Genomic DNA, 23839 nt, shown 5'->3' with positions numbered 1-23839 from the left:
AACTCTCATCAATGGACAGATCATGGAAACAGAAAATAAACAGAGACGTAGACAGACTAAGCGAAGTCATGACCCAAATGGACTTAACAGATATTTATAGAACATTCTATACTAAAGCAAAAGGATATATATTCTTCTCAGCTCCGCATGGTACTTTCTCCAAAATTGACCATATAATTGGTCAAAAAACGGGCCTCAACAGGTACAGAAAGAGAAATGATCCCATGCGTGCAATCAGACCACCACAGCCTAAAGCTGGTCTTCAATAACAATAAGGAAAGAATGCCCACATATATGTGGAAGTTGAACAATGCTCTACTCAACGATAACCTGGTCAAGGAAGAAATGAAGAAAGAAATTAAAGACTTCTTAGAAATTAATGAAAATGAAGGTACAACATAACCAAACTTATGGGACACAATGAAAGCTGTGCTAAGAAGAAAACTCATAGCTCTGAGTGCCCGCAGAAAGAAACAGGAAAGAGCATATGTCACCAGCTTGACAGCACCCCTAAAAGCTCTAGAACAAAAAGAAACAAATACATCCAGGAGGAGTAGATGGCAGGAAATAATCAAACTCAGTGCTAAAATCAACCAAGTAGAAACAAAAAGGACTATAGAGAGAATCAATAGAACCAAAAGTTGGTTCTTTGAGAAAATCAACAAGAGAGATAAACCCTTAGCGAGACTAAAGAGAGGACACAGAGAGTGTGTCCAAATTAATAAAATCAGAAATGAAAATGGAGACATAACTACAGAATCAGAGGAAATTCAAAAAATCACCAGATATTACTATAAAAGCCTATATTGAACAAAACTTGAAAATCTGCAGGAAATGGACAATTTCCTAGACAGACACCAGGTACCAAAGTTAAATCAGGAACAGATAAACCAGTTAAACAACCCCATAACTCCTAAGGAAATAGAAGCAGTCATTAAAGGTGTCCCAACGAAAAAGAGCCCAGGTCCAGACGGGTTTAGTGCAGAATTCTATCAGACCTTCATAGACGACCTCATACAAATACTATACAAACTATTCCACAAAATTGAAACAGATGGAGCACTACCGAATTCCTTCTAGGAAGCCTCAATTACTCTTATACCTAAACCACACAAAGACCCAACAAAGAAAGAGAACTTCAGACCATTATCCCTCATGAATATCAACACAAAAATATTCAATAAAATTCCAGCAAACCAAATCCAAGAGCACATCAAAACAATCATCCACCATGATCAAGTAGGCTTCAACCCAGGCATGCATGGATGGTTTAATATATGGAAAACCATCAATGTGATCCATTATATAAACAAACTGAAAGAACAAAACCACAATATCATTTCATTAGATGCTGCGAAAACATTTGACAAAATTCAACACCCATTCATGATAAAAGTCCTGGAAAGAATAGGAATTCAAGGCCCAGACCTAAACATAGTAAAAGCCATATACAGCAAACCAATTGCTAATATTAAACTAAATGGAGAGAAACTTGAAGCAATCCCATGAATATCAGGGACTAGACAAGGCTGCCCACTCTCTCCCTACATTTTCAATATAGTTCTAGAAGTCCTAGCCAGAGCAATGAGAAAACAAAAGGAGATCAAGGGGATACGTATTGGAAAAAAGGAAGTCAAAATATCACTATTTGCAGATGATATGATAGTATATTTAAGTGATCCCAAAAGTTCCATCAGAGAACTACTAAAGCTGATAAACAACTTCAGCAAAGTGGCTGGGTATAAAATTAACTCAAATAAATCAGTTGCCTTCCTCTACATAAAAGAAAAACAAGCCCAGAAAGAAATTAGGGAAATGACACCCTTCATAATAGACCCAAATAATATAACTACCTCAGTGTGACTTTAACCAAGCAAGTAAAAGATCTGTGCAATAAGAACTTCAAGACTCTGAAGAAAGAAATTGAAGAAGACCTCAGAAGATGGAAAGATCTCCCAGGCTCATGGATTGGCAGGATTAATACAGTAAAAATGGCCATATTAACAAAAGCGATCTGCAGATTCAATGCAATCCCCATCGAAATACCAAACCATTTCTTCAAAGAGTCAGACAGATCAATTTGCAAATTCATCTAGAATAACAAAAAACCCAGGATAGCTAAAACTATCCTCAACAGTAAAAGGACTTCAGGGGGAAATCACTATCCCTGAACTCAAGCAGTATTACAGAGCAATATGGATAAAAAATGTATGGTATTGGTACAGATTCAGACAGATAGACGAATGGAACAGAATTGAAGACCCAAAAATGAACCCACACAATTATGGGCACTTGATTTTTGACAAAGGAGCCAAAACCATCAATTGGAAAAAAGATAGCATTTTCAGCAAATGGTGCTGGTTCAACTGGAGGGCAACATGTAAAAGAATGCAGATCGATCCATGTTTATCACCCTGTACAGAGCTTAAGTCCAAGTGGATCAAGGACCTCCACATCAAACCAGACACACTCAAACTAATAGAAGAAAAACTAGGGAAGCATCTGGAACACATGGGCACTGGAAAAAATTTCCTGAACAAAACACCAATGGCTTACGCTCTAAGATCAAGAATCGACAAATGGGATCTCATAAAACTGCAAAGCTTCTGTAAGGCAAAGGACACTTTGGTTAGGACAAAACGGCAACCAACAGATTGGGAAAAGATCTTTACCAATCCTACAATAGATAGAGGCCTTATATCCAAAATATACAAAGAACTCAAGAAGTTAGACCGCAGAAAGATAAATAACTCTATTAAAAATGGGACTCAGAGCTGAACAAAGAATTCACAGCTGAGGAATGACAAATAGCTGAGAAACACCTAAATAAATGTTCAACATCTTTAGTCATAAGGGAAATGCAAATCAAAACAACCCTGAGATTTCACCTCACACCAGTGAGAATGGCTAAGATCAAAAACTCAGGTGACAGCAGATGCTGGCAAGGATGAGAGAAAGAGGAACACTCCTCCATTGTTGGTGGGATTGCAGACTGGTAGAACCATTCTGGAAATCAGTCTCGAGGTTCCTCAGAAAATTGGACATTGAACTGCCTGAGGATCCAGCTATACCTCTCTTGGGCATATACCCAAAAGATGTCCCAACATAAAAAAGACACGTGTTCCACTAGGTTTATAGCAGCCTTATTTATAATAGCCAGAAACTGGAAAGAACCCAGATGCCCTTCAACAGAGGAATGGATACAGAAAATGTGGTACATCTACACAATGGAATATTACTCAGCTATTAAAAACAATGACTTTATGAAATTCATAGGCAAATGGTTGGAACTGGAAAATATCATCCTGAGTGAGGTAACCTAATCACAGAAAAACACACATGGTATGCACTCATTGACAAGTGGCTATTAGCCCAAACGCTTGAATTACCCTAGATGCCTAGAACACATGAAACTCAAGACAGATGATCAAAATGTGAATGCTTCACTCCTTCTTTAAAAGGGGAACAAGAATACCCTTGGCTGGGAATAGAGAGGCAAAGATTAAAACAGAGACTGAAGGAACACCCATTCAGAGCCTGCCCCACATGTGGCCCATACATATACAGCCATCCAATTAGACAAGATGGATGAAGCAAAGAAGTGCAGGCAGACAGGAGCCGGATGTAGATCGCTCCTGAAAGACACAACCAGAATACAGCAAATACAGAGGCAAAAGCCAGCAGCAATCCACTGATCTGAGAACAGGACCCCCGTTGAAGGAATCAGAGAAAGAACTGGAAGAGCTCGAAGGGATTCGAGACCCCATATGAACAACAATGCCAAGCAACCAGAGCTTCCAGGGCGTAAGCCACTACCTAAAGACTATACATGGACTGACCCTGGACTCTGACCTCTTAGGTAGCATTGAATATCATAGTACGATCACCAGTGTAAGGGGAAGCCCTGGGTCCTGCCAAGACTGAACCCCTAGTGAATGTGATTGTTGGGTGGAGGGCTGCAATGGGGGGAGGATGGGGAGGGGAACACCCATAAGGAAGGAGAGGGGTAGGGGTTAGGGGGATGTTGGCCAGTAAACCGGGAAAGGGAATAACACTCGAAATGTAAATAAGAAATACTCAAGTTAACAAAAAAAAACAGGAAGCAGAAATATTTCTTTTTTTTCTATATTTTATATTTTATTGGACATTGAAAGTTTTTATTACATTAATGGAAATTATCTGCATGTGATACCCATACATGTATATAGCATAATTTTACTATTCTCTAACTCCTAAATTTCACAATTTCCCTAAATTTCAGATATTTTTAAATTTATTATTTTCATTCACATTTTTCTTTTTTAATTGGATTTTTTATTTACATTTCAAATGTTTTCACTTCTGCAGTTTATAGTTCTAAACCCCCAAATCCCATCCCCCTCCCCTTCTTCTATAAGAGTGTTCCCCTTCACAACCACCCCTACTTGCATCCCTCCCCACACCCCTGTCATTCCCCTGCACTGTGGAGTACAGCCTTGGCAGGAACAAGGGATTCTCCTTCCATTGGTGCCCAACAAGGTCATCTTCTGCTACATTTGCAACTGGAGCCATGGGTCAGTCCCTGTGTAGTCTTTGGGTAGCGCTTTAGTCCCTGGGAGCTCAGTTTGTTTGGCATTGTTGTTCATATGTGGTTGTAAACCCCTTCAGCTCTTTAGATCCTTTCTCTAATTCCTCCAATGTGAACTGCATTCTCAGTTCAATAGTTTGTTGCTAGCATACACCTCTGTATTTAGCATGCTCTGGCTATGCCTCTCAGGAGACTGCTATATCAGGCCTCTATCAACATGGACTTCTTAGCTTCATCAATATTATCGAGTTTTCGTGGTTGTATATATATATATGGGCTGTATACCCATGTGGGGCAGGCTCTGAATGGCCATTCCTTCAGTCTCTGCTTCAAATTTGGCTCCATATCTCTCCTATGAATATTTTTGTTCCCCTTTTTAAGGCATGAAGCATCCATACTTTGTTCTTCCTTCTTCAGCTTTAGGTGGTCTGTAGATTGTATGTTGTGTTATTCGAGCTTTGGCTAATATCCACCTATAAGTGAGTGCATACCATGTGTGTTTTTCGGTGATTGAGTTACCTCACTCAGGATGATATTTTCTATTTCAATTCATTCGCATATGAATTTCATGAAGCCATTGTTTTTGATAGCTAAGTAGTACTCCATTATGTAGATATAATACATTTTCTGTATCCATTCCTCTGGTGATGGGTATCTGGAATTTTTTTCAGCTTCTGGTTACTATAAAGAAGGCTGCTACTAACATAGTGAAACATGTTTCTTTGTTGTATGTTGGAGCATCTTTTGGGTATATGCCCAGGAGAGGTATAGATGGGTCCTCAGATAGTGCAATGTCCAATTTTCTGAGGAACCTCCAGACTGATTTCCAGAATGGTTGTGACAGTTTGCAATCCCACCAACAATGGAGAAGTGTTCCTCTTTCTCCATATCCTCTCCAGCATCTGTTGTCACCTGAGATTTTGATCTTAGCCATTCTGACTGGTGTGAGGTGGAATCTCAGAGTTGTTTGGATTTTCATTTCCCTTATGACTAAGGATGCTGAACCTTTCTTTAGGTGCTTCTCAGCTATTTGATATTGCTCAGCTGGGAATTTTTTGTTTAGCTCTGTACTCTATTTTTACTAGGTTTATTTGGCTCTATGGAGTCTAACTTAAGTTCTTTGAATATTTTGGATATTAGCCCTCTATAAGGTATAGGATTGGTAAAAACCTTTTCCCAATTTGTTGGTTGCCATTTTGTCCTAACAACAGTGTCCTTTGCCTTACAGAAGTTTTGCAGTTTTATGAGGTCCCATTTGTCGTTTCTTGATCTTAGAGCATAAGCCATTGGTGTTTTGTTCAGGAAATTTTCCCAAGTGCCCATGTATTCGAGATGCTTCCCCACTTTTTCTTCTATTAGTTCTATTTTATGTGGTTTTATGTGGAGGTCCTTGATCCACTTGGACTTAAGCTTTGTACAGGGCAATAAGAGTGGGTCAATTTGCATTCTTCTACATGATACAACCTCCAGTTGAACCAGCACCATTTGTTGAAAATGCTATCTTTTTTCCACTAGATGGTTTTAGCTCCTCTGTCAAAGATCAAGTGACCCTAGGTGTATGAGTTCATTTCCATGTCTTCAATTCTATTCCTTTGATCTACCTGCCTGTCTCTGTACCAATACCACATAGTTTTTGTCACTATCACTCTGTAATACTGCTTGAGGTCAGGGATGGTGATTTCCCCAGAAGTTCTTTTATTGTTGCGGATAGTTTTCACTATCCTTGGTCTTTGGCTATTCCAAATGAATTTGCAAATTGCTCTAACTCTATGAAGAGTTGATTTAGAATTTTGATGGGGATTGCATTGAATCTGTAGATTGACATTGGCAAAATGGCCATTTTTACTATGTTAATCCTGCCAATCCATGAGCATGGGAATTCTTTCCATCTTCTGTGATCTTCATCAATTTCTTTCTTTAGAGACTTGTTCTTGTTATACAGATCTTTCAGTTGCTTGGTTAGAGTAACTGCGAAGTATTTTATGTTATTTATGACTATTGTGAAGGGTATCACTTCCATAAATTTTTCCTAGCCTGTTCATCTTTTGAGCAGAGGAAGGCTACTGATTTGTTTGAGTTAATTTTGTACCCTGCCACTTTGCTGAAGTTGTTTATCAGGCTTAGTGCAACTTCTGGGGTCACATTAATATACTATCATATCATCTGCAAATATTCATATTTTGACTTCTTCCTTTCCAATTTGTATCACTTTGACTTCCCCTCATTGCTCTGGTTAGGACTTTGAGTACCATATAGAATAATTTGATAGACAGTGGCAGCCTTGTCTAATCCCTGATTTTAGTGGGATTGCTTCACATTTCTCTCCATTTAGTTTAATGTTAGCTACTGGTTTGCTGTATACTGATTTCACTATGTTTTGGAATGGGCCTTGAATTTCTGATATTTCCTGGACTTTTATCATGAAGGGGTGTTAAATTGTGTCAAATGCTTTCTCATAATCCAAAGAAATGATCAGGTTTTTTTTTTCTTTGAGTTTATTTATATGTTTGATTACGTTGATAAATTTCTGTATATTGAACAATCCCTGCATCCCTAGGATGAAGCTTACTTTATCATAATGGATGATTGTTTTGATGTGTTCTTGGATTCAGTTTGTGAGAATTTTATTGAGTATTTTTATGTTAATATACATAAGGGAAATGTTATTCCATTTCCTGGTTTCCCATCCACAACTACCCCTATCCTACCCCCTCCTCATTTTTCTATAAGTGTTCTCCCTCCCCAATCACCCTTCCTTCCACCTCCCCACCCTGACACTCACCTAATCACAAAGATGTACGGCTACAAATGTAGAAGAAGAAAACCCCACAGCAGAAATATTAATTAACATATATTAAGTATGCAGTTATCATTCTATTTAATATATTTGAATATATTTTAAGCTCAGTTTGTGGTACTATATTTTGTCTTTAAAATGCAAGTTCTCAGTCCCTGGATTGTCTAGCCACATATTCAATTTGTTAGGCAATCTTGATGTTTCCACTTTGTGGTATTCATAAATGAATAACATCTTTCTTTTTCGTGTATCTCAACATCCCAGCATTTAACTACAATGTCTAGTTCCCACAATCATTCATTACCAATGTATTACCTCTGTCAGTGCAGTTGTCCTAAAGTGCCAAAAGAAATAACATCTTAAATTGTTACATAATCTGTAATTAACTGATGAACTTAAAGGGAAATTTGTAGATAAGTATATTTTAGATACAATTTTGAATAAATGAATATATGAGACAATGTTCAACATATTGAAACATAAATTACAGATGTATTAAAGAAAGAATTAAATAATTAAATTTAATATTAAAAAGATTATATACTTGAATCACTATATTACTTGACTCAACTCAAACAATACTAAATAATTATAATGTCATATACTAAAAAGCATTTCCAACTTTTAATCATATTACATCCTATATACTTTTTCATTTTGCATATTTTTACATATTTATAAGTTTTTTATATTTGAGCTAATGCTTTTGAAGTAAACTTATAATTTTAATTACAATAGTATCTTCTATATTTTCATTATAACAATATTTAAAAATATTTACGTAGTTTAGGTAAGTACAAACACTTTATAAATCTGTTTCTTCGTGTATATAGATATCATGCCACATATACATTTAAGTAAACATACTTAACTGTGTATGTTTATATTTGTAGATTTCTTTAGTCTTGGAATTTTAGAACATCAGGTCTTCATTTTAGGTTTCCATTACTGTAACAAAATATTTGAAATTATCAGTTATAACGAAATCATTCATTTTGACTCACTGATCAAAGTTCCTGTGTATGATCTGTTGACAAAATTGCTCTCAAGATTTATTTATTTATTTTTATTTTGTTGGTGATTTTATTTATTTACCTTTCGAATGTTGTTCCCCTTCTTGGTTTCTCCTTCAAAACCCTCCCATCCAATCCCCCCTCCCCTTTGCCTGTATGAAACTGCTCTCCTACACACCCATTCCTGCCTTAGCACTCTAGCAGCACCTTATGCTATGGTATCAAGTCTCCAAAGGACCACAGGCCTCCTCTCTGAAAAAAAATCCCACTAAAATCAGGGACAAGACAAGCACATCCACTCGTTCCCAATGTATTCAGTAAAGTACCAGAATTTCTAGCCCGAGTAATTAGACAACAATAGGAGGTGAAAGAAATACAAATTGGAAAGGAAGAAGTCAAAATATCATTAGTTGCAGAAGATATGAAAGTATACTTAAGTGACCCTGAAATTCCACCAAAGAACTACTAAGCCTGATAAACAACTTCAGCAAAGTGGCTGAGTATAAAATTAACTCAAACGAATCAGTTACATTCCTCTACTTAAAGAATAAACTGGCTGAGAACGAATTATGGAAATGACACCCTTCACAATCGTCCCAAATAACATAAAATACTTCGGTGTTGAGGGGGATGATTGCCCGGAAACCGGGAAAGGGAATAACACTCGAAATGTATATAAGAAATACTCAAGTTAATAAAAAAATACTTCGGTATGACTCTAACCAAGCAAGTAAAAGATCTTTATGACAAAAAGCTTCAAGTTTCTGAACAAAGAAATTGAAGATGATCTCAGAAGATGGAAAGACCTCCCATGTTCACGGGTTGGCAGAATTAACATGGTAGAAATGGCCATCTTACCAACATCTATCTATAGATTCAATGCAATCCTCATCAAAATTACAACTCAGTTCTTCACAGAGATCATAAGAGCAATTCTAAAATCATCTTGAATAACAACCAAGATAACAAAAACCATTCTCACAAATTAAAGAACTTCTGAGGGAATCACCATCACTGACTTCAAGCTGTACTACAGAACAACAGTGATAAAATACATAATTTCAATAATTGGATTTATTTGAAAATTATACTGGTAGGTAGATTACTGTATTAAAATAATTTGAAATCAGCAGCTCTCTGATCCCAGACCCCGGGAGAGAGAGACCCAACCGCCTGGTCAGGTGGGCACTCCTGAGGCTGCAGAGCAGAAGAGACCACCAACACTGCCCACCCCTGCCCACATCCCTGGCCCAAGAGGAAACTGTATAAGGCCTCTGGGCTCCCATGAGGGAGGGCCCAGGAGCGGCAGGACCCCTGCCTGAGACACCGCCGGAACCTGAAGGAAACAGAGCGGATAAACAGTTCTCTGCACCCAAATCCAGTGGGAGGGAGAGCTAAACCTTCAGAGAGGCAGACAAGCCTGGGAAACCAGAAAAGACTGCTCTCTGCACACACATCTCGGATGCCAGAGGAAAACACCAAAGGCCAACTGGAACCCTGGTGCACTGAAGCTCCCGGAAGGGGCGGCGCATATCTTCCTGGTTGCTGCCTCTGCAGAGAGCCCGTGGGCAGCCCCCCACGAATGAACTTGAGCCTCAGGACCACAGGTAAGACCAACTTTTCTGCTGCAAGAAAGCTGCCTGGTGAACCTAAGACACAGGCCCACAGGAACAGCTGAAGACCTGTAGAGAGGAAAAAGTACACGCCCGAAAGCAGAACACTCTGTTCCTATAACTGATTGAAAGAGAGGAAAACAGGTCTACAGCACTCCTGACGCACAGGCTTATAGGACAGTCTAGCCACTGTCAGAAATAGCAGAACAAAGTAACACTAGAGATAATCTGATGGCAAGAGGCAAGCGCAGGAATCCAAGCAAGAGAAACCAAGACTACATGGCATCATCGGAGCCCAATTCTCCCACCAAAACTAACATGGAATATCCAAACATACCAGAAAAGCAAGATCTAGCTTCAAAATCATATATGATCATGATGCTGGAGGACTTCAAGAAAGACGTGAAGAACTCTCTTAGAGAACAAGTAGAAGCCTACAGAGAGGAATCCCAAAAATCCCTGAAAGAATCGCAAAAATCCCTGAAAGAATTCCAGGACAACACAATCAAACAGTTGAAGTAATTAAAAATGGAAATAGAAGCAATCAAGAAAGAACACATGGAAACAACCCTGGATATAGAAAACCAAAAAAAGAGACAAGGAGCTGTAGATACAAGCTTCACCAACAGAATACAAGAGATGGAAGAGAGAATCTCAGGAGCAGAAGATTCCATAGAAATCATTGACTCAACTGTCAAAGATAATGTAAAGCAGAAAAAGCTACTGGTCCAAAACATACAGGAAATCCAGTACTCAATGAGAAGATCAAACCTAAGGATAATAGGTATAGAAGAGAGTGAAGACTCCCAGCTCAAAGGACCAGTAAATATCTTCAACAAAATCATAGAAGAAAACTTCCCTAACCTAAAAAAAGAGGTACCCATAGTCATACAAGAAGCCTACAGAACTCCAAATAGATTGGACCAGAAAAGAAACACCTCCCGTCACATAATTGTCAAAACACCAAACGCACAAAATAAAGAAAGAATATTAAAAGCAGTAAGGGAAAAAGGTCAAGTAACATATAAAGGCAGACCTATCAGAATCACACCAGACTTCTCGCCAGAAACTATGAAGGCCAGAATATCCTGGACTGATGTCATACAGACCCTAAGAGAACACAAATGTCAGCCCAGATTACTGTATCCTGTAAAACTCTCAATTAACATAGATGGAGAAACCAAGATATTCCATGACAAAACCAAATTTACACAATATCTTTCTACAAATCCAGCACTACAAAGGATAATAAATGGTAAAGCCCAACATAAGGAGGCAAGCTATACCCTAGAAGAAGCAAGAAACTAATCGTATTGGCAACAAAACAAAGAGAGTGAAAGCACACAAACATAACCTCACATCCAAATATGAATATAATGGGAAGCAATAATCACTATTCCTTAATATCTCTCAACATCAATGGCCTCAACTCCCCAATAAAAAGAAATAGATTAACAAACTGGATACGCAACGAGGACCCTGCATTCTGCTGCCTACAGGAAACACACCTTAGAGACAAAGACAGACACTACCTCAGAGTGAAAGGCTGGAAAACAACTTTCCCAGCAAATGGTCAGAAGAAGCAAGCTGGAGTAGCCATTCTAATAGCAAATAAAATCAATTTTCAACTTAAATTCATCAAAAAAGATAAGGAAGGACACTTCATATTCATCAAAGGAAAAATCCACCAAGATGAACTCTCAATCCTAAATATCTATGCCCCAAATACAAGGGCACCTACATATGTAAAAGAAACCTTACTAAAGCTCAAAACACACATTGCACCTCACACAAAAATAGTGGGAGATTTCAACACCCCACTCTCATCAATGGATAGATCATGGAAACAGAAATTAAACAGTGATGTCGACAGACTAAGAGAAGTCATGAGCCAAATGGACTTAACGGATATTTATAGAACATTCTATCCTAAAGCAAAAGGATATACCTTCTTCTCAGCTCCTCATGGTACTTTCTCCAAAATTGACCATATAATTGGTCAAAAAAAGGGCCTCAACAGGTACAGAAAGATAGAAATAATCCCATGCGTGCTATCTGACCACCATGGCCTAAAACTGGTCTTAAATAACAATAAGGGAAGAATGCCAACATATACGTGGAAATTGAACAATGCTCTACTCAATGATAACCTGGTCAAGGAAGAAATAAAGAAAGAAATTAAAAAGTTTTTAGAATTTAATGAAAATGAAGGTACAACATACCCAAACTTATGGGACACAATGAAAGCTGTGCTAAGAGGAAAACTCATAGCGCTGAGTGCCTGCAAAAAGAAACAGGAAAGAGCATATGTCAGCAGCTTGACAGCACCCCTGAAAGCTCTAGAACAAAAAGAAGCAAATACACCCAGGAGGAGTAGAAGGCAGGAAATAATCAAACTCAGAGCTGAAATCAACCAAGTAGAAACAAAAAGGACCATAGAAAGAATCAACAGAACCAAAATTGGTTCTTTGAGAAAATCAACAAGAGAGATAAACCCTTAGCCAGACTTATGAGAGGACACAGAGAGTGTGTCCAAATTAACAAAATCAGAAATGAAAAGTGAGACATAACTACACATTCAGAGGAAATTCAAAAAAATCATCAGATCTTACTATAAAAACCTATATTCAACAAGACTTGAAAATCTTCAGGAAATGGACAATTTCCTAGACAGATACCAGGGATCGAAGTTAAATCAGGAACAGATAAACCAGTTAAACAACACCATAACTCCTAAGGAAATAGAAGCAGTCATTAAAGGTCTCCCAACCAAAAAGAGCCCAGATCCAGACGGGTTTAGTGCAGAATTCTATCAAACCTTCATAGAAGACTTCATACCAATATTACCCAAACTATTCCCCAAAATTCAAACAGATGGATCACTACCGAATACCTTCTACGAAGCCACAATTACCCTTATAACTAAACCACACAAAGATCCAATGAAGAAAGAGAACTTCAGACCAATATCCCTTATGAATATCAACACAAAAATACTCAACTAAATTCTGGCAAACCGAATTCAAGAGCACATCAAAACAATCATCCACCATGATCAAGTAGGCTTCATCCCAGGCATGCAGGGATGGTTTAAAATACGGAAAACCATCAACGTGATCCATTATATAAACAAACTGAAAGAACAGAACCACATGATCATTTCATTAGATGCTGAGAAAGCATTTGACAAAATTCAACACCCCTTCATTATAAAACTCCTGGAAAGAATACGAATTCAAGGCCCATACCTAAACATAGTAAAAGCCATATACAGCAAACCAGTTGCTAACATTAAACTAAATGGAGACAAACTTGAAGCAATCCCACTAAAATCAGGGACTAGAGAAGGCTGCCCACTCTCTCCCTACTTATTCAATATAGTTCTTGAAGTTCTAGCCAGAGCAATCAGACAACAAAAGGAGATAAAGGGGATACAGATCAGAAAAGAGGAGGTCAAAATATCACTATTTGCAGATGATATGATAGTATATTTAAGTGATCCCAAAAGTTCCACCAGAGAACTACTAAACCTGATAAACAAATTCAGCAAAGTGGCTGGGTATAAAATTAACTCAAATAAATCAGCTGCCTTCCTCTATACAAAAGAGAAACAAGCCGAGAAAGAAATTAGGGAAACGACACCCTTCATAATAGACCCAAATAATATAAAGTAACTCGGTGTGACTTTAACCAAGCAAGTAAAAGATCTGTACAATAGGAACTTCAAGACACTGAGGAAAGAAATTGAAGAAGACCTCAGAAGATGGAATGATCTCCCATGCTCATGGATGGCCAGGATTAATATAGTAAAAATGGCCATTTTACCAAAAGAAATCTACAGATTCTATGCAATCCTCATCAAAATACCAATCCAATTCTTCAAAGAGTTAGACAGAACAATTTGCAAATTCATTTGGAATAACAAAAAACCCAGGATAGCTAAAGCTATCCTCAACAATAAAAGGACTTCAGGGAGAATCACTATCCCTGAACTGAAGCAGTATTACAGAGCAATAGTGATAAAAACTGCATGGTATTGGTACAGAGACAGACAGATAGACCAGTGGAATAGAATTGAAGACCCAGAAATGAACCCACACACCTATGGTCACTTGATTTTTGACAAAGGAGCCAAAACCATCAAATGGAAAAAAGATAGCATTTTCAGCAAATGGTGCTGGTTCAACTGGAGGGCAACATGTAAAAGAATGCAGATCTATCCATGCTTATTACCCTGTACAAAACTTAAGTCCAAGTGGATCAAGGACCTCCACATCAAACCAGACACACTCAAACTAATAGAAGAAAATCTAGGGAAGCATCTCAAACACATGGGCACTGGAAAAAATTTCCTGAACAAAACACCAATGGCTTACGCTCTAAGATCAAGAATCGACAAATGGGATCTCATAAAACTGCAAAGCTTCTGTAAGGCAAAGGACAATTTGGTTAGGACAAAATGGCAACCAACAGATTGGGAAAAGATCTTTACCAATCCTACAACAGATAGAGGCCTTATATCCAAAATATACAAAGAACTCAAGAAGTTAGTCCGCAGGGAAACAAATAACCCTATTAAAAAATTTGGTTCAGAGCTAAACAAAGAATTCACAGCTGAGGAATGCCGAATGGATGAGAAACACTTAAAGAAATGTTCAACATCCTTAGTCATAAGGGAAATGCAAATCAAAACAACACTGAGATTTCACCTCACACCAGTGAGAATGGCTAAGATCAAGAACTCAGGTGACAGCAGATGCTGGCAAGGATGTGGAGAAAGAGGAACACTCCTCCATTGTAGGTGGGATTGCAGACTGGTAAAACCATTCTGGAAATCAGTCTGGAGGTTCCTCAGAAAATTGGACATTGAACTGCCTGAGGATCCAGCTATACCTCTCTTGGGCATATACCCAAAAGATGCCTCAACATATAAAAGAGACACGTGCTCCACTATGTTCATCGCAGCCTTATTTATAATAGCCAGAAACTGGAAAGAACCCAGATGCCCTTCAACAGATGAATGGATACAGAAAATGTGGTACATCTACACAATGGAATATTACTCAGCTATCAAAAACAACGAGTTTAAGAAATTCGTAGGCAAATTGTTGGAACTGGAAAATATCATCCTGCGTGAGCTAACCCAATCACAGAAAGACACACATGGTATGCACTCATTGATAAGTGGCTATTAGCCCAAATGCTTGAATTATCGTAGATCCCTAGAACAAACCAAACTCAAGATGGATGATCAAAATGTGAATGCTTCACTCCTTCTTTAAATGAGGAAAAAGAATACCCTTGGCAGGGAAGGGAGAGGCAAAGATTAAAACAGAGACTGAAGGAACACCCATTCAGAGCCTGCCCCACATGTGGCCCATACATATACAGCCACCCAATCAGACCAGATGGATGAATCAAAGAAGTGCAGACCCACAGGAACCGGATGTAGATCGCTCCCGAGAGACACAGCCACAGAGGCGAATGCCAGCAGCAAACCACTGAACTGAGAATAGGTCCCCCGTTGAAGGAATCAGAGAAAGAACTGGAAGAGCTTGACGGGGATCGAGACCCCATATGTACAACAATGTCAAGCAACCAGAGCTTCCAGGGACTAAGCCACTACCTAAAGACTATACATGGACTGACCCTGGACTCTGACCCCATAGGTAGCAATGAATATCCTAGTAAGAGCACCAGTGGAAGGGGAAGCCCTGGGTCCTGCTAAGACTGAATCCCCTGTGAACTAGACTATGGGGGGGAGGGCGGCAATGGGGGGAGGGTTTGGAGGGGAACACCCATAAGGAAGGGGAGGGGGAGGGGGGATGTTTGCCCGGAAACCGGGAAAGGGAATAACACTCGAAATGTATATAAGAAATACTCAAGTTAATAAAAAAAAAATCCAGTAGGGCTTTACATACATAAGTTTCCAAGCATCTTGGCCAGCATGGAAATGCTACCAACTGAGAGTCCTTTCATCAGTTTGGAGGAAAGGCCAAGCAAACCTGTTCTGTATGACATCCTATGAATGAAACACTTGGGAGTGCAAACAGCAGGGATGCTGTGCACATGTATGATGGTGCTATGCAGGGGAAAGCACACTTGAGAAAAAAATTAATAAAGAAAAAATGCCAAAAAAAGAGAACATTTGATGATCCATCAAAACAATAAAAAAGTAAAATAAAATAAAATAAAATAAAACAATTTGATATAATGCAAGATAAATCTATGAAGAGTAAGTTTAAAATAAAATGACGGTGATATGAAGTTTTACTTCTTGAAATAAGTATCTGATTTATATTTTCAGCAAGAGACAAACAAAAATTTGAAATCAGAAATAATCCGCAATACATAAGGTATAAATTTTGAAAATATCATATGACCTGTTTAGTTTTAGAAGCTTATGTGGGTCTAGGAATTTGACTCAGTTTGAATCCTTTGTCTAGAATATAAAAGATCTTGGGGCTAACTTCTACTGCACAGACAAAAAGACACACACACACACACACAACACATAAACACACAAAGCACACAGGCACATGCAGGCACACACTCAGAGGCATACTTTCTCATATACAAACACAGAGTTTAATTATCTAAATTTAACAAACTTAAATAATTACATTTTAAGTCACAGATATTCATATTTAATTTCATCACTTAGGTGATAAAGTTGGTGTATCTAAGTCAATTTTAGGGCAGCCTGTTCTACAAGATAGCCTGCGCTACACAGCAGAGAGCTTCTTTCTACAAACCCAACACATGCACCAACCAAGGAAGCAAGCAGTAAACAAAACAAAAAATAATACAATCATCAACTGTCATTTATAACTTCACAAACTTCATGCACCAAACATGTGTATGTGGGTAGATTTAATTAGGATGGATTTAAATACAGTTAGTATCTAAAATAAAATTTCATGAGTTTTCCTATTTTTTTATGAAATTTGCATAAAATCAGCCATCTTTGATGTACTTTACTTGATTAAATTTATAACTGCATTATAAAAGGAACCTTCTGATAGCTGTTATTTAACGATATCTTTTCAAAAAGAAAAGCCTTGACATTGTCAAGTTTTCAAGTCTTCATATGTCTCTTCTTGAAAGGATCCCATCAACAAAAGAAATGATCTCATCCCTTTTACTGATTTTATAGCTACTATAATTCCTTAAGGATACAATAAAGGTTAACAGTTTTTATACCCCATATGAAATATGTTACTTTTCCTTTATCATTAACATAAGAAATAGCTCTTTAAGTCAGGAAAGATAATAATTTTTCACTAATCTCTGCAGCAGTACCTACTAAGATCAACAAAGAACACTATGTTTTATTTTATACTAGAGACCCTTGAGAGGTGATAATGTTCATCTTTTACAAGTAAATCATCCAGTGCTGGGGAAGACAAGTCCAAGGTTCTCAAGTAAGATTTACTTCTAAGGCTTCTGCCCTTGTAAAAAAGTCAAAGCAATTATGTAGTCTATATTTAAAGCTATAGTTACATGAAAACCTGAAGAATTGACAGAGATATCTAAAATAAATCTTAGAATATTTAATCATTAAGGTAGTTTTGTTGTACTAAAGATGATTCATAATCAAAAAGAAAAATTATATTTAAAGGAGTTGTTGATTTTCTGAATTACCAAAAATTTTATATAGGTATAATTGTGTTTATATTTATATTGTTCGAAATTGTGTTATCAATATAAAATATACCTAATATCAGAATTCAAAGACATCCAGTATTTTAACACTTTTAGCTCTCATATTTCACTTTGATTATATTAGTTGAATTCACAGACTGGGTAATATAAAGAGATTTTTCATTTCTTTTTCCTATAGATGTATAGTTTTCCAAATACCTTTTTTTGTTTGTTTTGTTTTGTTTTTCCTTTTAAAGAGACTGCCCATTCACTATCAGGTATACTTGGATATTTGGATGAAACCATTTGATCGTATAACTGTACATGTACTTTTTCTATTCTGTATGATTCATTGTCACAAAAGGATAGACTTAAACAGTTGAATAGCCAGGAGTGGCAGGGATTATAGGCAGGATTAAGTGGTGAACAAACATACAAATAAATTATGTATAGAAGTGACAAAACCAAGAAATATTTTTGTACAGCATTGGGAGTATATTCATAGTTGTAGATAACCTTCTATTGTCACACAGACTATGAATAAAATAAAAGTAAATCTAGAAAAAAGAAACAAAATCTCGCTTCATTTTGTTTCCTGCAGTTGACTTGAAAAGTCATCTGGATGGCCATATATCAGAATATACAGGCAGAATGCATTGGACTTCATGGGGTTAAACAAAACAGAAAGAAAAAAAGAATACCATGTTTAGTGATAATGGAAGAGGTGAAACTGGGAGAAGTTAGGGAATAGGATGTAAGTATTATACACAACACATTCTCAAGAACTAGTAGTAAAGCAAATTAAAACAATAGGCATTTTTAGAATCTTTTTTCTTCATTTGGAGTCCAAGAATTGATTCATTTGAAATCTTACTTATTTACACATATTTTCTTCCAAACGATTTCCAAGTCATATCATAACCACAGTATGCACTGCTTTATTACATTGCCTGGAAAAATGATGACTGAGCTGACTTTAAGCATCACCCTTAACCAAAGTTGGAGATTTCATGTAACAAGTCAGCTAATATTTATTCGCCAATATAGTCTTTTGAATTTGTATCATCAGTTAAGTGAAATATCTACCATACACAATTCAAGGAAGGGAAGTGACATACATTTTCTTACTATTTCAGAGAACTCATTTCATAATACTCATGACTAGAACATCATGAGTTTTGAGCACGTAATAGAGCAAAAATTTCACATTATACGATAGCGCAAAGGGGTAAGACAATGCTGGGAAGAACCTGGACAGGACACAACTCTTCAGCATACTATGGTGATGTACTTGCTCCAACTGGAGCCACTTACTCAAGATTTGAGAACTCTTAGATGAGTAATTACAAACTTGACTTTAAACATATAAAAATTGAGAGAACTTCTCATATGTCAGTGAAAACAATCATGTTGTAAGGAAAATTAATATAGATTAATCCAAAGTCAATGAGAAGCCTTGTGGCGAGGCTAATCCACTGACAGGCCCTATAGCAGTGTGGTGGCTGTACTACAAATTAACCCTAGGTCAATACACTTATGGTGACAATGTTGGTCCATATGGTATGTTCACATCAATGTTCCAATGCGTTTGAACATAAAATTGTGAAGTAAACGTGTGTCACACAGTAATGTCCTCATGATTTCTAATAAGAACATACAATCAAAATGACTCCTTAAAATATAGTTTTGCCATTTGAGTTTAGCCAATGAGACATCAGTCATTTTGTCAAGGTTCTTAATCACTAACAGGAAGAAAACGGATTTTAAATTTTATGTTTCACTTAATGTTTTATAATAGAAACTTCTTAGTTATGATGTGACATTTGGAAATAGAGACTTAAAAGAGAATCCTCTTAAATAAGGTCACAAGGATAAGCTATGTGACACGATTTAGATTTAGGACTCAGAAAATTTTAATATGACTTTGGCAAAACCTGTAAACCAATGAAAGTAAAGTCCTCATAGGAGACATTAGAGGGTAGAGGAAATGTCTTAGTTGATAAAGTTCTTACAACACAACTGTAAGAATGAGCAATCAGACTCTTAGATATAAAGTCTATGCTGAGTATATGTAGCTGACCTGAAAATCCTATGGTAGGAAGACTAAACAGGGGATCATTAGAACAACCTGGTGATAAAGACTAGTACCTTTTGACATGTTCAACTGAGAGACCCTACTTCAATAAACAAAATGCACATTGATTAAGGAAGATTTACAATATAATTTTGGCTTATACATGCTTATCGATTAATGTGTATTTGTACATGTATGAGGCCCTCCCCGCTACACACACAGACCAAGCATATAGGCAGCATGTGGAGGTCAGAGAAAAACTTTTGAGAGAAGGTTTTCCCTTTCTACCTAGATGAGTAAGAATCTCTCTTGGTTATGCTGTTACACTGTGTCTGCAAGGCTGCCTGACCCAAGTGCTCCCATGCTGTTTCCTATCTCTACCACCCATCTTCCTTAGGAATACTGACATTAATGGTGTCCACCACCTCATCTGGCCTTTTAACAGGGATTTGGGGAATCATTCATACATAGGAGACATGGCAGTTTAGTGATTTCTTATGATTATTCTAGCAAATTAAATCTACTTTATATGTGTACACACACACCACACACACACACACACACACACACACGAGTACAAATACCTGTATAGTACCCATATTCACACACTCATATATATATATATATATATATATATATATGTTATATAGAAAGTGTATGTATGTCTGGGGGGCAGGAAAGGGGGTAGATGGGAGGGGAACCACCTTATGGAAGAAGGGGAGTTGGATGAGATAGGGGACTTATGTCCAGAAAACCAGGAAAAATGAAAATTAATAAATCCATTAAAAAAAGAAAAAAGAGGGAGCGAGAGCTCACCGACAAGACAGGTGGGCACTCCTGAGAATGCAGAGTGGAAGAGACCACCAATACTGCCCACCCCTGCCCACATCTGTGGCCCAAGAGGAAACTGTATACGGCCTCTGGGAACCAGAAGATAGGGGCACTGGAGCTGCAGGTCCCCTGCATTCCAGAAACCACCAGGACCTGAAGGGACCGGATCAACAGTTCTCTGCACACAAATCCCGTGGGAGGGAGAGCTAAACCTTCAGAGGGGTAGACATGCATGAGAAGCCAGAAGAGACTACACTCTGCCCACATTTCTGATTCCAGAGGAAAATACATGAAGCCATCTGGGACCCCAGTGCACTGGGGTTCCCAGAAAAGATGGTGCAGGCCCTCCTGGTTGCCACCCTCACAGAGTACTCAAAAGCAACACCGCACAAAGCTAACTTGAGCCATGGGATCACAGGTAAGACCAACTTTTCTGCTCCAAGCAACCTGCCTGGTGAACTCAGGATACAGGCCCACAGGAACAGCTGAAGACCTGTAGAGAGGAAAAACTACATGCCCGAAAGCAGAATACTCTGTTCCCATAACTGGCTGAAAGAAAACAGGAAAACAGGTCTACAGCACTCCTAACACACAGGCTTATAGGACAGTCCAGCCACTGTCAGAAATAGCAGAACAAAGTAACACTAGAGATAATCTGATGGCGAGAGGCAAGCACAGGAACCCAAACAAAAGAAATCAAGACTACATGGCATCATCAAAGCCCAATTCTCCCACCAAAGCAAACACTGAATATCCAAACACACCAGAAAAGCAAGATCTAGATTTAAAATCATATTTGATCATGATGCTGGAGGACTTCAAAAAAGACATGAAGAACTCCTTAGAAAAATGCAGGAACATATAAATAAACAAGTAGAAGCCTATAGAGAGGAATCACAAAAATCCCTGAAAGAATTCCAGGAAAACAAAAACAGTTGAAGGAATTAAAAATGGAAATAGAAGCAATGAAGAAAGAACACAGGGAAACAACCATGGATATATAAAACCAAAAGAAGAGACAAGGAGCCGTAGATACAAGCATCACCAACAGAATACAAGAGATAGAAGAGAGAAACTCAAGAGCAGAAGATTCCATAGAAATCATCAACACAACTGTCAAAGATAATGTAAAACGGAAAAAGCTACTGGTCCAAAACACACAGGAAATTCAGGACTCAATGAGAAGATCAAACGTAAGGATAAAAGGTATAGAAGAGAGTGAAGAATCCGAGGTTAAAAGAGCAGTAAAGGGGTTGGGGATTTAGCTCAGTGGTAGAGTGATTGCCTAGGAAGAGCAAGGCCCTGGGTTTGGGCCCCTGCTCTGAAAACAAACAAACAAACAAAAAAAAACAGTAAATATCTTCAACAAAATCATAGAAGAAAACTTCCCTAACCTAAAGAAAGAGATGCCCATAAACATACAAGAAGCCTACAGAACTCCAAAATGATTGGACCAGAAAAGAAATTCCTCCTGTCACATAATAGTCAAAACACCAAATGCACAAAATGAAGAAAGAATATTAAAAGCAGTAAGGAAAATGTTCAAGTAATATATAAAGGCAGACCTATCAGAATCACACCAAACTTCTTGCCAGACACTATGAAAGCAAAAAGATCCTGAGCAGATGTCATAAAGACCCTAAGAGAACACAAATGCCAGCCCAGGTTACTGTATCCTGCAAAACATTCAATTAACATAGATGGAGAAACCAAGATATTCCATGACAAAACCAAACTTACACAATATCTTTGTACAAATCCAGCACTACAAAGGATAATAAATGGTAGAGTCCAACATAAGGAGGCAAGCTACACCCTAGAACAAGCAAGAAACTAATTGTCTTGGCAACAAAACAAAGAAAAGCACACAAACATAACCTCACATCCAAATATGAATATAAGAGGAAGCAATAATCACTCTTCCTTAATATCTCTCAACATCAGTGGTCTCAACTCCCCAATAAAAAGACATAGATTAACAAACTGGATACGCAATGACGACCCCGCATTCTGCTGCCTACAGGAAACACACGTCAGAGACAAAGACAGACACTACCTCAGAGTGAAAGGCTGGAAAACAACTTTCCCAGCAAATGGTCAGAAGAAGCAAGCTGGAGTAGCCATTCTAATAGCAAATAAAATCAATTTTCAACTAAAATTCATCAAAAAAGATAAGGAAGGACACTTCATATTCATCAAAGGAAAAATCCACCAAGATGAACTCTCAATCCTAAATATCTATGCCCCAAATACAAGGGCACCTACATACGTAAAAGAAACCTTACTAAAGCTCAAAACACACATACCAGGTATCGAAGTTAAATCAGGAACAGATAAACCAGTTAAACAACCCCATAACTCCTAAGGAAATAGAAGCAGTCATTAAAGGTCTCCCAACCAAAAAGAGCCCAGGTCCAGACAGGTTTAGTGCAGAATTCTATAGACCTTCATAGAAGACCTCATACCAATACTATCGAAACTATTCCACAAAATTGAAGCAGATGGAGCACTACCGAATTCCTTCTATGAAGCCGCAATTACTCTTATACCTAAACCACACAAAGACCCAACAAAGAAAGAGAACTTCAGACCAATTTCCCTTATGAATATATCAACGCAAAAATATTCAATAAAATTCTGGCAAACCGAATCCAAGAGCACATCAAAACAATCATCCACCATGATCAAGTAGGCTTCAACCCAGGCATGCAGGGATGGTTTAATATATGGAAAACCATCAACGTGATCCATTATATAAACAAACTGAAAGAACAAAACCTCATGATCATTTCATTAGATGCTGAGAAAACATTTGACAAAATTCAACACCCCTTCATGATAAAAGTCCTGGAAAGAATTGGAATTCAAGTCTGATACATTAACATAGTTAAAGCCATATATAGCAAACCAGTTGCTAACATTAAACTAAATGGAGAGAAACTTGAAGCAATCCCATTAAAATCAGGTACTAGACAAGGCTGCCCACTCTCTCCCTACTTATTCAATATACTTCTTGAAGTTCTAGCCAGAGCAATCAGACAACAAAAGGAGGTCAAGGGGATACAGATCAGAAAAGAAGAAGTCAAAATATCACTATTTGCAGATGATATGATAGTATGTTTTAGTATCCCAAAAGTTCCACCAGAGAACTACTAAAGCTAATAAACAACTTCAGTAAAGTGGCTGGGTTTAAAATTTACTCAGGGGGTTGGGGATTTAGCTCAGTGGTAGAGCGCTTGCCTACCAAGCGCAAGGCCCTCGGTTCGGTCCCCAGGTCCGAAAAATAGAAAAGAAAAAAAA

The 23839-nt window shown here is 37.8% G+C and overlaps 1 long non-coding RNA gene across 5 annotated transcripts in view; it reads right to left on the bottom strand.

Moving 5' to 3' along the window:
• Positions 1-23839, bottom strand: part of LOC102552232 (uncharacterized) — a 212956-nt gene that overhangs the window by 94621 nt on the left and 94496 nt on the right. For 3 of the 5 annotated variants that reach the window (XR_010064134.1, XR_010064135.1, XR_010064137.1), the window contains one exon: positions 8237-8312. This is a non-coding gene — a long non-coding RNA (uncharacterized LOC102552232). Of the gene's footprint in view, positions 1-8231; positions 8313-23839 lie in introns of all 5 variants that reach the window. The other 2 variants (XR_010064136.1, XR_010064139.1) reach the window with 1 other exon arrangement.

Source organism: Rattus norvegicus, chromosome 2 (assembly GCF_036323735.1).
Source record: "Rattus norvegicus strain BN/NHsdMcwi chromosome 2, GRCr8, whole genome shotgun sequence".
NCBI classification, from domain to species: Eukaryota; Metazoa; Chordata; class Mammalia; order Rodentia; family Muridae; genus Rattus; species Rattus norvegicus.
The sequence above is the reverse complement of the archived record's forward strand: the minus strand, read 5'-3'. Positions and strand labels throughout refer to the sequence as shown.